Below are 10,438 nucleotides of genomic sequence, written 5' to 3'. Positions count from 1 at the left end.
AGCCCCACTCCTCAGCATCTCCTTCAACCTCCACCACCCCCCCGGCACTGAGCAGCAACCAGCACGGCGTGCCAAGTAGTTAAAGCCCTGTTTAAAATTAATAATTGGCATATCATCCACTATATTCTTGATTTTCTACCAGCACCAGTATTAACAGTGAAGAATCTGCCCTTTCTCTGTACAACCACTTCTTCTTTAGAGTCCTGGATTATTTTATTATTATTATTATTTTCATTCTGAGGACTGTTTTATCATTTCACCCTCAGACTAGCCTGCTGTGCCTGTATTGTCGAACAATCCCTCACAAAATTATGTATGAAATCATCTGTTTTAAGGATTTGGAAGAGAGCCACAGACAATGCGGCAAAGTCTCTCCAAAGTCAAGCCCAGAAGACCGACGTTGTCTAACAGCTATGGCAATACTTAATTGGTTTCAACATTTACTACGTGATTCAAGTACCACAGAGAACAGGCTGAAGATTATATACCAAATAAGGGGCAATCTATAGTTGCACCAGGTATTGGTAGAATTTAAATGGAAGACTATATTTGAAAATAGTCCCTTCATTCTGTAGAAGCAGATAGTTGGGGATTGGGTTGCATTAACATGCTCGTGGATGCTTCTGAACAGAAATCACCATGGATGATAATGTACAGAAGCAATGTTAAATAACAAGTTAATTCATGTATCAAAGAGAATTGTGATAGCTTCTTTATTACCTTTATATCTTAACTCATTAAGGAAATTACCTCTCCTCCACTGCAAAGCAAGTGCTGTATTTATTGCTGCTGACATTTCATCAATGCCAAGGTGAACTAGATCTCACTTTTGCAAATCCCCACAACTCTCATTAGTGAACGATAAAGATTCATATACAAACCTAGAAGTGTCTAGGAAGAAATAAGATATGTGATGAACTGTGGTTTGAACAATAAATCTCTGGCTGGCTGATGACAGTTTGACTGTTGTATGTTAAAGAGGGCTTTATAAACAGAAATGCAAAAGACCTGTCACGACAGCATGTATCACTAATAGATTGAGGTATAACCAAATTTGTTTAAATTCACATGATTCGTAAGCCAGCGGTGAAGATCAAAAGAAACTTATGTTCATACTACTCCATCCTGTCACATCATTTATTAACTTTTTCCTGCGAACAGACCTGCCCGCAGTCTCCTTATTCTGTCTTAGTGCCACTTACCGTTTCCCAGAAAACGATCTGCTTTCCAGACACGAAGATGCAAGGAATGAGAGCAAAACATGCAAATGGTCTCCTGCTGTCAGCTGAGGATGCCGTAACTGCAAATGCCAGTCGGGGCTCCCAGGCCAGCTTGAGTCAAGCACAGATCTGAAACATTGGGTAGGAAATGAATGGTAGGAATTGGGTAGGAATGAAACATTGGGCAGGAAACCCATTTCGACCCCAAAAAGTGAAGTCAACGCCCTGTTAAAAATACATATGCGCGTGACAAAATTCTCAATTTTAAATGCTTGTCATGCAGCCCTGGTCTTGCTGCCGTGCAGGAATTAAATCCAAAGGCCCGGAGGAAGGCACGTGTGCCCTGTGCCCACTGAGGTGTGCCAGGACGGCTACGGCAGCTCCTCACCCCGCGCACTGTCTCCCCTCCAGGATAGGGGGGTCTTGGGGTGGCAGTTTGGGAAGGGGCCGCTGATGGGTGCCCGAAGCCCTGATCACTCGGGGGTTGAGCACCAGCTCGTCCATTCTGCCGCAGCAGAGGAAATGCAAAAAAACCATGCAATAAATTATTAAGCTCTACAGACTTTTTGAGAAGGCGTGTGCTGGTGCAGACACAGCCACAAGCCCCTCTCTGTACCAGCCCTGCAGACAAGCAGCACTTCTGTTATAACATTTTAAAAAATGAAGATAAGCACCCAAAGCCAAGCTATAATCTCAAATACCGCCATCATATCCAATCTACTGATCTGCCTTTGTCTCTCGAACAATGTGCATAAATTCTTTCCCAGGGAAATAAAAAGCTGCATATTGCTTTGATTTTCACCTCCAGAAGGAGTCCTACACAAGTCCCTCATTACCCTCCCATCCCGCCCGAAGCGCAACGCTCATCCTCGAAAGCACTTACGGCGTGGTGGCTGCTGTGGAAAAAAGATCGAACAGAGAAAAAGAGGGAACAGAATCTCTGCCAAGATGGAACACAAGTAATTTTCTAGGATGACTTCTGTTTTATATTTATGTATATCTAGACACATATATAGACACTCATATACATACGTACGAGGTCTTTGTCTTGATTTCTGTGTGTAGGTGTTTGTATATACACGCATACACATATATAGGAGGCAGGGCTTATCTCACTGAATTTCTCACTCATTGCTGTTAGAAAACTGTTTAGGAAACCCTCCGTTCAGAGCTGAGAGGAGACGACAGCAGAAGGCTGGGTGCTCTGGTGCCATCTCCACTCCGCAGCACAGAAATACGAGTGCCGTCCACGGTGGTCCAAACCCAGGGAGGTGAAGACGTGCCATCAGCCAGCAGGACACAGCAAAGACAAAGAGCTCAAAGGCAGCAAGTTCTTACATTGCAGAGGGAAGATGTCTAAAGCGATCTGCCTTCAAACAAGAACTTCTCAGAAAAAGGTAGTAGGCACTGGAAGATCTTCATATTGGCTTCATTTGGGGGAAAGCTGAATGCACCGAGAGAAGCATTTGTCCTCCCCAGTAACGCTTCAGTGGCAGGACCTGAACACTTTTTTGGGAAAGGGGGAAGGTGAGTGTTACAGTCATCAAACGCTGTGCCCCTGCTCCGCAGGAGACTTCTAGAGGTTGTAAAACTCTCAAATGCTGCACTGACAATCCAGAAAATGAATAAAATAAGGAAATACCCAAGCAGAGCAGTAGCAAAGAAACTACAATTTTCTTTTTGGAAAATTATGAATAGTCTTTGGATTGGTGAGTGTAGTGTGTATTACACATTGAGTGTTCAACGTGTAATATCCAAAGACTTTCAATCTCCCCCTTCATAAGAAATATTTCCTTCTGAAGAGTCCCCCTGAGACCAGGAACTCTTCACACGTGACATGATCAGCGTCCCCCAGAGTTACAAAGCCACACCAGGTAAAGGAAAAGGAACAGCTCTGACACAGGGCAGCAGCCAAATGCACTTTTAACATATTTAGCCGCCTACAATCATCAGTGCCTCTCAAAAACGCTTGGATTTTTTGGCCAATTTCTTGGCAACATCTGAATAAAACACAGTAATTGGGAGGGACTGTGTATGTTTTGGGCAGGGGACAGTTGTATAAGAGTCCTGCTGAGTTTTGGGGGGCAGCTTGGGCTGCCTGTCCTCGGGTATCTGCAGTGGACTATCCCACTGGACCATCTCAAAGTACCTTGTAAGCAAGGGTGTTAACCAATGCTCCTAACAGGAACACCTTCGCACTCTCTTCCATGAGCTGATCTTAGCTATTTGGGACTTGCAACATAAATTAAGACTTGAAAAGCCACGGGCATGCTGAAGGAAGGTGCCTGGGCTAACCCGTATGACACTGAATCGACATTTTTATTGGCCTTGGTGATGGCATGTTTTTCCTCTCAGGCAAAGCCTTCCCGTCCCCACGGAGCAGCACACGTGCTCTGTGACATGCTGGAGGGGGCTCGCGGGAGCCCCTTGCTACTTTGGCTCCTGACTTGAAAGGGAAGGACGGCATCATTTCCCACCTCGGTGCATCTCTGGATGCAACTAAATCATACCTGCACAAGGGAAGTCACACAAACCATCACTCATCTTTCTTTCTCAATGCCTTGTATGCTTTCTAAAAGTCTTTTATACACAGCCTTTATTTCAGGTCAGGTCTGCGTCCCTCCGGTCGTAAGGAAAATCCTTAAATCTTCCTGCCCGTCACACACTCCGTACCAGTCACAGGGCTTCTACGTTTGGACAGCTAGCGTGAAACTGTTACTTTGCAAGCTTCTGAACTAACATCCATTTTTCTTATAAGGGAGTCAATGATAAATTTTGCCCAAGTGAAAATGAATGCTTAAACTTCGTTAGAGTTATAAGTAACGCTGAAGTCCCTGGTAAAGGACAGCAAGCCAATACTTTGAGACCACCTGAATTCACACAAACAGCCTTGCTGTTTTCTGATACCCTTCCTCATGGTAAGCAGGATTAATCCTCAAGTGATTCACTAAAACCAGGGATTTTATATACCTCAAGGAGTAAAATACCACGAGCATGCATCAGTACAGTAAAATCAACCAGATCAAAGTTCTTACTCAACATGAGCAAGCACGTCAGACTCTAGCCTTTAATTTAGCATATGCTACTCTCATGGGGCAGTTCCACAGCTTGAAAATGTCAATGAGAGGTTTTATTCCCCTGTATGTCTCTTCCTGAACTTTCTCTCCCCCATCTTTTTTGTAATACTGTTTTTCAACCTTCAAAACTACCTAATTCTACGATTTTGGTCCATTAAATGTTAGGGTATAAATAATAATTTAGTAGCTTACGTGTAGTTTGACACGGTCTTCCATAAGCTGATGCACCAGGAAGCGTGGCTTGCTCCTCTGCCAAAGAGCAAGCAGCCAGAGCGTCCTACACCAAATTCTCACGTATGACTGGAGGGATGAGGAATTGCTTTTCTATAGGATAAAGAGTAAAAGGCCTTTGGACCAGCTAAGTGTCTAAACGACGTCTTCCAGCTACAAAACAGGCAGAAATTTTTCCCTTATTAATTATTTTTTCTGAAGTCTTTTCATAATTCCTCCCACTGTTTTAAGTCAAGCATTTGTGTCAAGTTCTTTTGATCTTCATCCTCAATTATAGTGAGCAATTACCCCCTCCACCGGGCTTCTCAGCCACCTAATCATTCTTATCTCTTCTTTCTCCCCGAATCTAATCCTTTCGGCTTTTTTGGAAGCTCGCTATTAAGACAGTGCTACACGTTTCCCAGGAATTCAGCAACAATATGTCACACCAAGGACTCCACAGACATTAGCCTTCCCTCTCATTTGCCCTTCAATTAATTTTAGAGATGAGGTGCACCTATCATGACTTGGATCTCTCGCCTCTCAGGGGCCTTAAAGCCTCTGTCATTAAAAATGTGTTTGCTCTGATATCTGTATTTATAATTTTGCCTCCCAGCTGAAGAGTATTCAATCTTTCCTCCTGACGCGATTAGCGCTGCGCTGCAAAGCCTTCATCCAGAGCACCCCCCGTAGAGCTGAGGCATTTTTAGCCGGCTGCTTGACATGCGGCAAAACCACCCCTCCCCTTCCCCAGGGCCGCTCAATAGCGGCTGACAAGGTGATGAAGCAGGAATCTAAAAAGTGTGCATTTTTAATGCGCGTTAAAGCTTTTGGAGCCTCAAAAGGAAACTTATGTCCTTGCTGGTGAAGGAGAAAATGCCAGAGACTGTGTTTGCACAGGGACAGACCTCCTGAAACTGATTCCAAAATACACGCACAGTTCTTCATGAGTGTCATGCCGACCAGCACTATAGCCCGTGTGACATTTATGGCTTCATTGCACTGAGACACCTCTTCAAACATGCCATTTTTACTACTGACGGCAGGAAAACTATGGTCTGCTGCTCACCTCAACAAGCGCTGGGCTGGAGACGGGGCTGCGAGCAGCATTGCTTGGTGCAAAGAGCACGGCTGGCACACTCCAGCCACGTACCCCGTCGTTCCTTGCACGCCCACGAGCCTTCGTCATGCACGGGCGTGGGCTTGCTGAAGCTGCTGCTTTGGACGAACCACTGGTTTTCCAGTGACTTCCAGGAGCCCAGCACTCCTGGTACAACCTGCAGGTCGTGCCTCTCGCCAACCCAGGCAGCTCCATCTTTCCTCACCGACAGGATAAAGAAGATATCCGTAACACCTCGGTGCAAAGCAGGGACCACGTTAAAAGAGCTGTTTAACGGCAGCGACTCCTAACTTTACATAGAGGCCACAGTTGGCTGCACTCCTCTAAAGCAAAGGGCATGGTCTGCCTTACGGTGACAAAAACCAAGTCTTTCGTGAAGCATTAAAGCCGTGGTGAAAATTAAAACCATTACTTCCAAGCTTCTACATTTCCACAAGTTTCTTCTTTAAAGACGGAATATGCAATGGGATTATTTTTTAAAAAATATAATTGATGAACTAATCTTTGTAACAAGGAATTTTGCAGTAGGTCAAGAATTAGTGAGGGAAATGGAATAATATTTATTCAAAAATAGTACTGTTCATCCATCATTTCTTGTTTTCAACTACTAAAGGAGTAAGTACCTAAAAAAAAAAAAAAGCATTCTGCCTCATTGCATGCATTGAGTTCACAAGTTCCAGTGTCCACAAAATTCAGGTTTATTTCTGCTGGAAAAAATAGTTGCAAGCATGTTAGCTTCTTTAGATTGTTACTACGCAGAAGAACCGGATCTACCTGGACTGTATTTAATACACTCGAATTGAGATGACTGGAAAAAATACTACTTACAGAAAAAAATCTGCAGTATCTAAAAAGAGGATTTTTTCATTTAAATATTTAATGAATGTGTATACAGAAAAATTTTTTCCACTGTTTTCTGTTCAATCATTTACGTTTTCTTTTTTTCCTCCGTTTTATCACTGAACGTAAAGAACAGGAGAATGGCAATGGCAGGGGATAGACCCCAAGAAGAGATCACTGCAAGGCTCAATAATGGATAGCTCTTTGCCAGCAGTCACTGTTTTCCATTTGCACTTGCTGATTAGCTCTGACAGGCCAGAAGAACACCAAGGTGTGATTTTGGTGTCTAACCTACAAGGCACAACCATACCAAGCATCGCTCTACAAAGCCTTTCACACCAAGGACACTCCCATCCCTGTAGGTTCACAATTCAGAAGCCAGCAGCTTTGACATTTTAAAAGCAAATACTGTTGATTCCAAATACCCAAGTTCTGACATTGTGATCAGCAAAAAAATCAGTTATGTTCTTCATCAGACAATAATTCTTCATTCAAAATAATAATTCATTGAATTGTTTTAAGTACGGATGCTGGATCCAGCAATGTAAGAATTTATAGTCACAGTCAATACATCAGTTAGTTTCCTAATTGTAAGAAGAATTTCTGCTAAATAAAACGTGCAAAGCCAATAAAATGCATGTTATTCAAATATAGACTAGTTAATAATCCATTCTGTTTCTATGTCTTATATCTCATTAGAAGTCTGCTATTTGCTGTATTCATTTGTTAATCGCTGGGGTTCGGTCATCCTGCTCCAGCCCGAGCCCCGCTCTCGTGGCCGCGGGCACCCAGCCCTGGGAAGAGGCACAGCCCCGGGAAGGGCTTTCTATAGCAGGGGTGTATTTCTACATGCACCAGCAGCGGGAAAAACTGGATTACAACAATTCCGCAACTCCTGAGCTGGTTCCCAGGGGTGCGAGGGCGAACAGGAGCCGTGGCAGGAGGCAGCGCTGGGGACCCAGCCGCTGCTCCTTCCTGGTCGCTCAGCAAAGGAGGAATTGCTGCAGTGACCTTCATCATTCCAGCTTTACACTGAAAATGGGGTTTATTTAATACTGTTTCTATAGATTTCTTTTTTTTTTTGTCTTTTTTTAAACCCATGAACCGGGCAGTCAGCTGATCCAAGTGTTCCGCACCCAAATAAAGATTTGATTTCACACTGCACAGATGTACTCCAGTTGAGTGTCTGCCAGATTTTAATGATAATCTCTCTTAAGAGCTATTTAGCAAGGTAGAGGTGAAGTCTCGTGCTGCAGCAGAAAGCAAACCAGATGCTGCGTTCGCCTTATTTTCAATTACACAGTTCCAACCTTCACCTCTTACTTGATGTCGCCCTTCTGCAACAGGAGTTGCTGGAGTTAGTCAGAAAGCCATTTATAAACACCTGAGTGACCTCCTTCATTTGCATCTTAAACTAAAATCCTCCTGGTGCTGCTCCACATCCTAACCATCAAATGAAAAACAGACCCCGCAAAAGTAGCTAACAAACGAGGCATGTCTGCGGATACACACACGTAGACGTATGTTCTGCAATGCCCTATGGATAAACCCCAGATTTTCAGGGAAACCACGGAAGAAAAAACTAATTTTAGCTAAAGCAAATCCATTTCTGCCGTAACACCTCCTCTTGCAATGAGTCAACAGTCCCACAACTGCATCCTGAGTCAGGTCCTTTCCTCGAGCTACTCACCTACCGCAGGAACAAGGCTTCTGAGGAGGCCATGAAGTTCGGATAAGGTTGTGTTTACTGTTTTTCTTGGCACACGATCATCTTCTGTTTCTTAGAACCTCACACCGCCAAATTAATTTAATATTTACAAACCCTTGCAGGGAAATAACACAGCAAACAGGAATTTACAGAAGATGTAAAAGGCAGCTATAATCAAAGATATCTCAGCAGTAACACCACATAATTTTTATGTCATCTTTCAATCACAGTTCCCTTAATGCATCCTTGAAAAATAAGGACCGCATCAGTCATGGCAGATTTAATAGCCAGGTAGATTTATACTGGAACAAAGCCAGAGGCAACTTCACATGTAAATAGCAGTGTTTGGATTATTTTAAATACTATTACCCAGCTCAGTTTTGTTTTTATGCTGTATTAACAGCCCCAGGAGATTCTGCAGTATCACAGACCCTTATAAGAAAAAAAATATATATATCTCAGTGTTACCAAAAGCACTTACTGAAATGCATTTATTAAAATAAAGCTGGCACTTTCCATCTTGCGTGTGCTTAGCTAACAACAGGGAGTTAATCGATAGCTCTCGCCTGCAGGCAGGAGACAGGCAGGAGCCGGGGGCCACGGTGCCGGGCTGATAGGGTGGGTGGCACCGGGGCAAGGGCGATATCCACAGATTTGGGGAGACGTGGATGTTATTTAGTCTCTTCTGTAACGGTCCTAATAGCAGGAGAAAGTCTGCCATTAAGTAACCTCCCGTTAAAACTGACGATCGGATTTACTTCTGCCGAGCATGCAGACCAAGCAAAAGAACAGTTTTTCTATCATAAACATTTCTCACGGCACAAAAACAATGCTTGCTTCCCAGCGTGTCAAAACGTCACTTCATTAGGTTGTGGCTAATTAGGCCACGCCACTGGTTTGCAACGAAACACGTCAGTGCCCTTTGCAGCGAGCAAAGCCCAGCGCGAGGCTGGCTCAGAGGGGAGTGGGGGGCTGAAGAGAGCAGAAAACCACGCGCACCTCAGAAAGAAAGGGCGAGTAAATAAAAACCAGCTTGCAGGTGCTTTCTAGTCGGGAGGGGAGGACTCACGGGCTCCACCGTGCTCCCCAGCCCTGAGGTTTCAGTGGCTTCTTGCAGAATTCACCTTGAATGTTTCATGTCCCCTCCCCACGTATTCATAGCCAACAGGTTTTTCTTGTACTGCAATCCTAGAAAGTTCAAACTCGTTAGCATAACTTGTTACCAAGTTTTCAAATCAACATGCGCAAATAGAAGAAAGTTATCCCCAAAAAGCGGCATTCGGCTGTCCCCTCGCTAACAGTGATGGGGAAAACGGGGTGGTGGGTGCAAGAGAAGTGGGTTGGTACCTCCGGTGTCTCAGGGACAAACTGCAAAATGATCTCTCCAGCCAACTGCAGAAAGGACCCCACAGCTCAGCAAACACTCTCAGATATTCTGTTCGATGAGCTGCATGGAGCCGGTGCAGAGGGGATCTCCGGGGGAGGAGGTTTACGTACATACACATTCAGCTCATTTGTTGCTCAGGAAAACTCCACGGTAAGCCCCGCACCTCAGCCTGACGCCCCTGGTGCAAGCTTGCAGTACATTGCAATCTACTTACATGCTTCGCAGGGATGTGATGGTGCTGGTTAATTCAAGGGCACATCGTATTTGGATATTCTTTTAACAGAGTTAAGAAGTAGAATTCAAGTCCCATAAGAAAAAAAATCGGTTGCAGAGAAATACAGGTAGCAGCAGCCACGGCAAAAAACTTTGCTTATGAGCTCAATTCTCTTATGGTAAATTCCTGGACTGAGATTTTAATACTTTGACATTTGAGATGAGAAGCTTAAATGAACAAAAAAAGACAATTAGTCACAACATCTGTTCCTTTTTCCATTACAGTCTTCCTAAAAGCACAGATATGACAAGTCTACATCAACTTCCAGTCCTTGCGCAGGGGGAACCACACGCTGCTGCCAACAGACGTGGCAGAGCCTCTCGGTACCGACCAATTGACGACCCTTCCACTGATGCTTTCTCATTAAAAGCAGGTTATGCACTACGGCTTCCCATACCCACAGTCCGATCATCAGCTCTACTGCATGTTATTACCAGTTCAGAGGATGCGCAGTAGACCACTTCCACCTTCAAACCATCATAGCTGCAATGGGGGGGGCAAGAAGAATCGCTATTTTCCACTGCTTTCGTGATCACCGTAACATGTACATTGCATCCTGCTCTCTGAGGAGGGCAGGGAACAAGCAAGTCCATCATCCCATC

The sequence above is a fragment of the Fulmarus glacialis genome, unplaced genomic scaffold (assembly GCF_000690835.1).
Source record: "Fulmarus glacialis isolate BGI_N327 unplaced genomic scaffold, ASM69083v1 scaffold331, whole genome shotgun sequence".
Lineage (NCBI taxonomy): Eukaryota > Metazoa > Chordata > Aves > Procellariiformes > Procellariidae > Fulmarus > Fulmarus glacialis.
The sequence above is the reverse complement of the archived record's forward strand: the minus strand, read 5'-3'. Positions refer to the sequence as shown.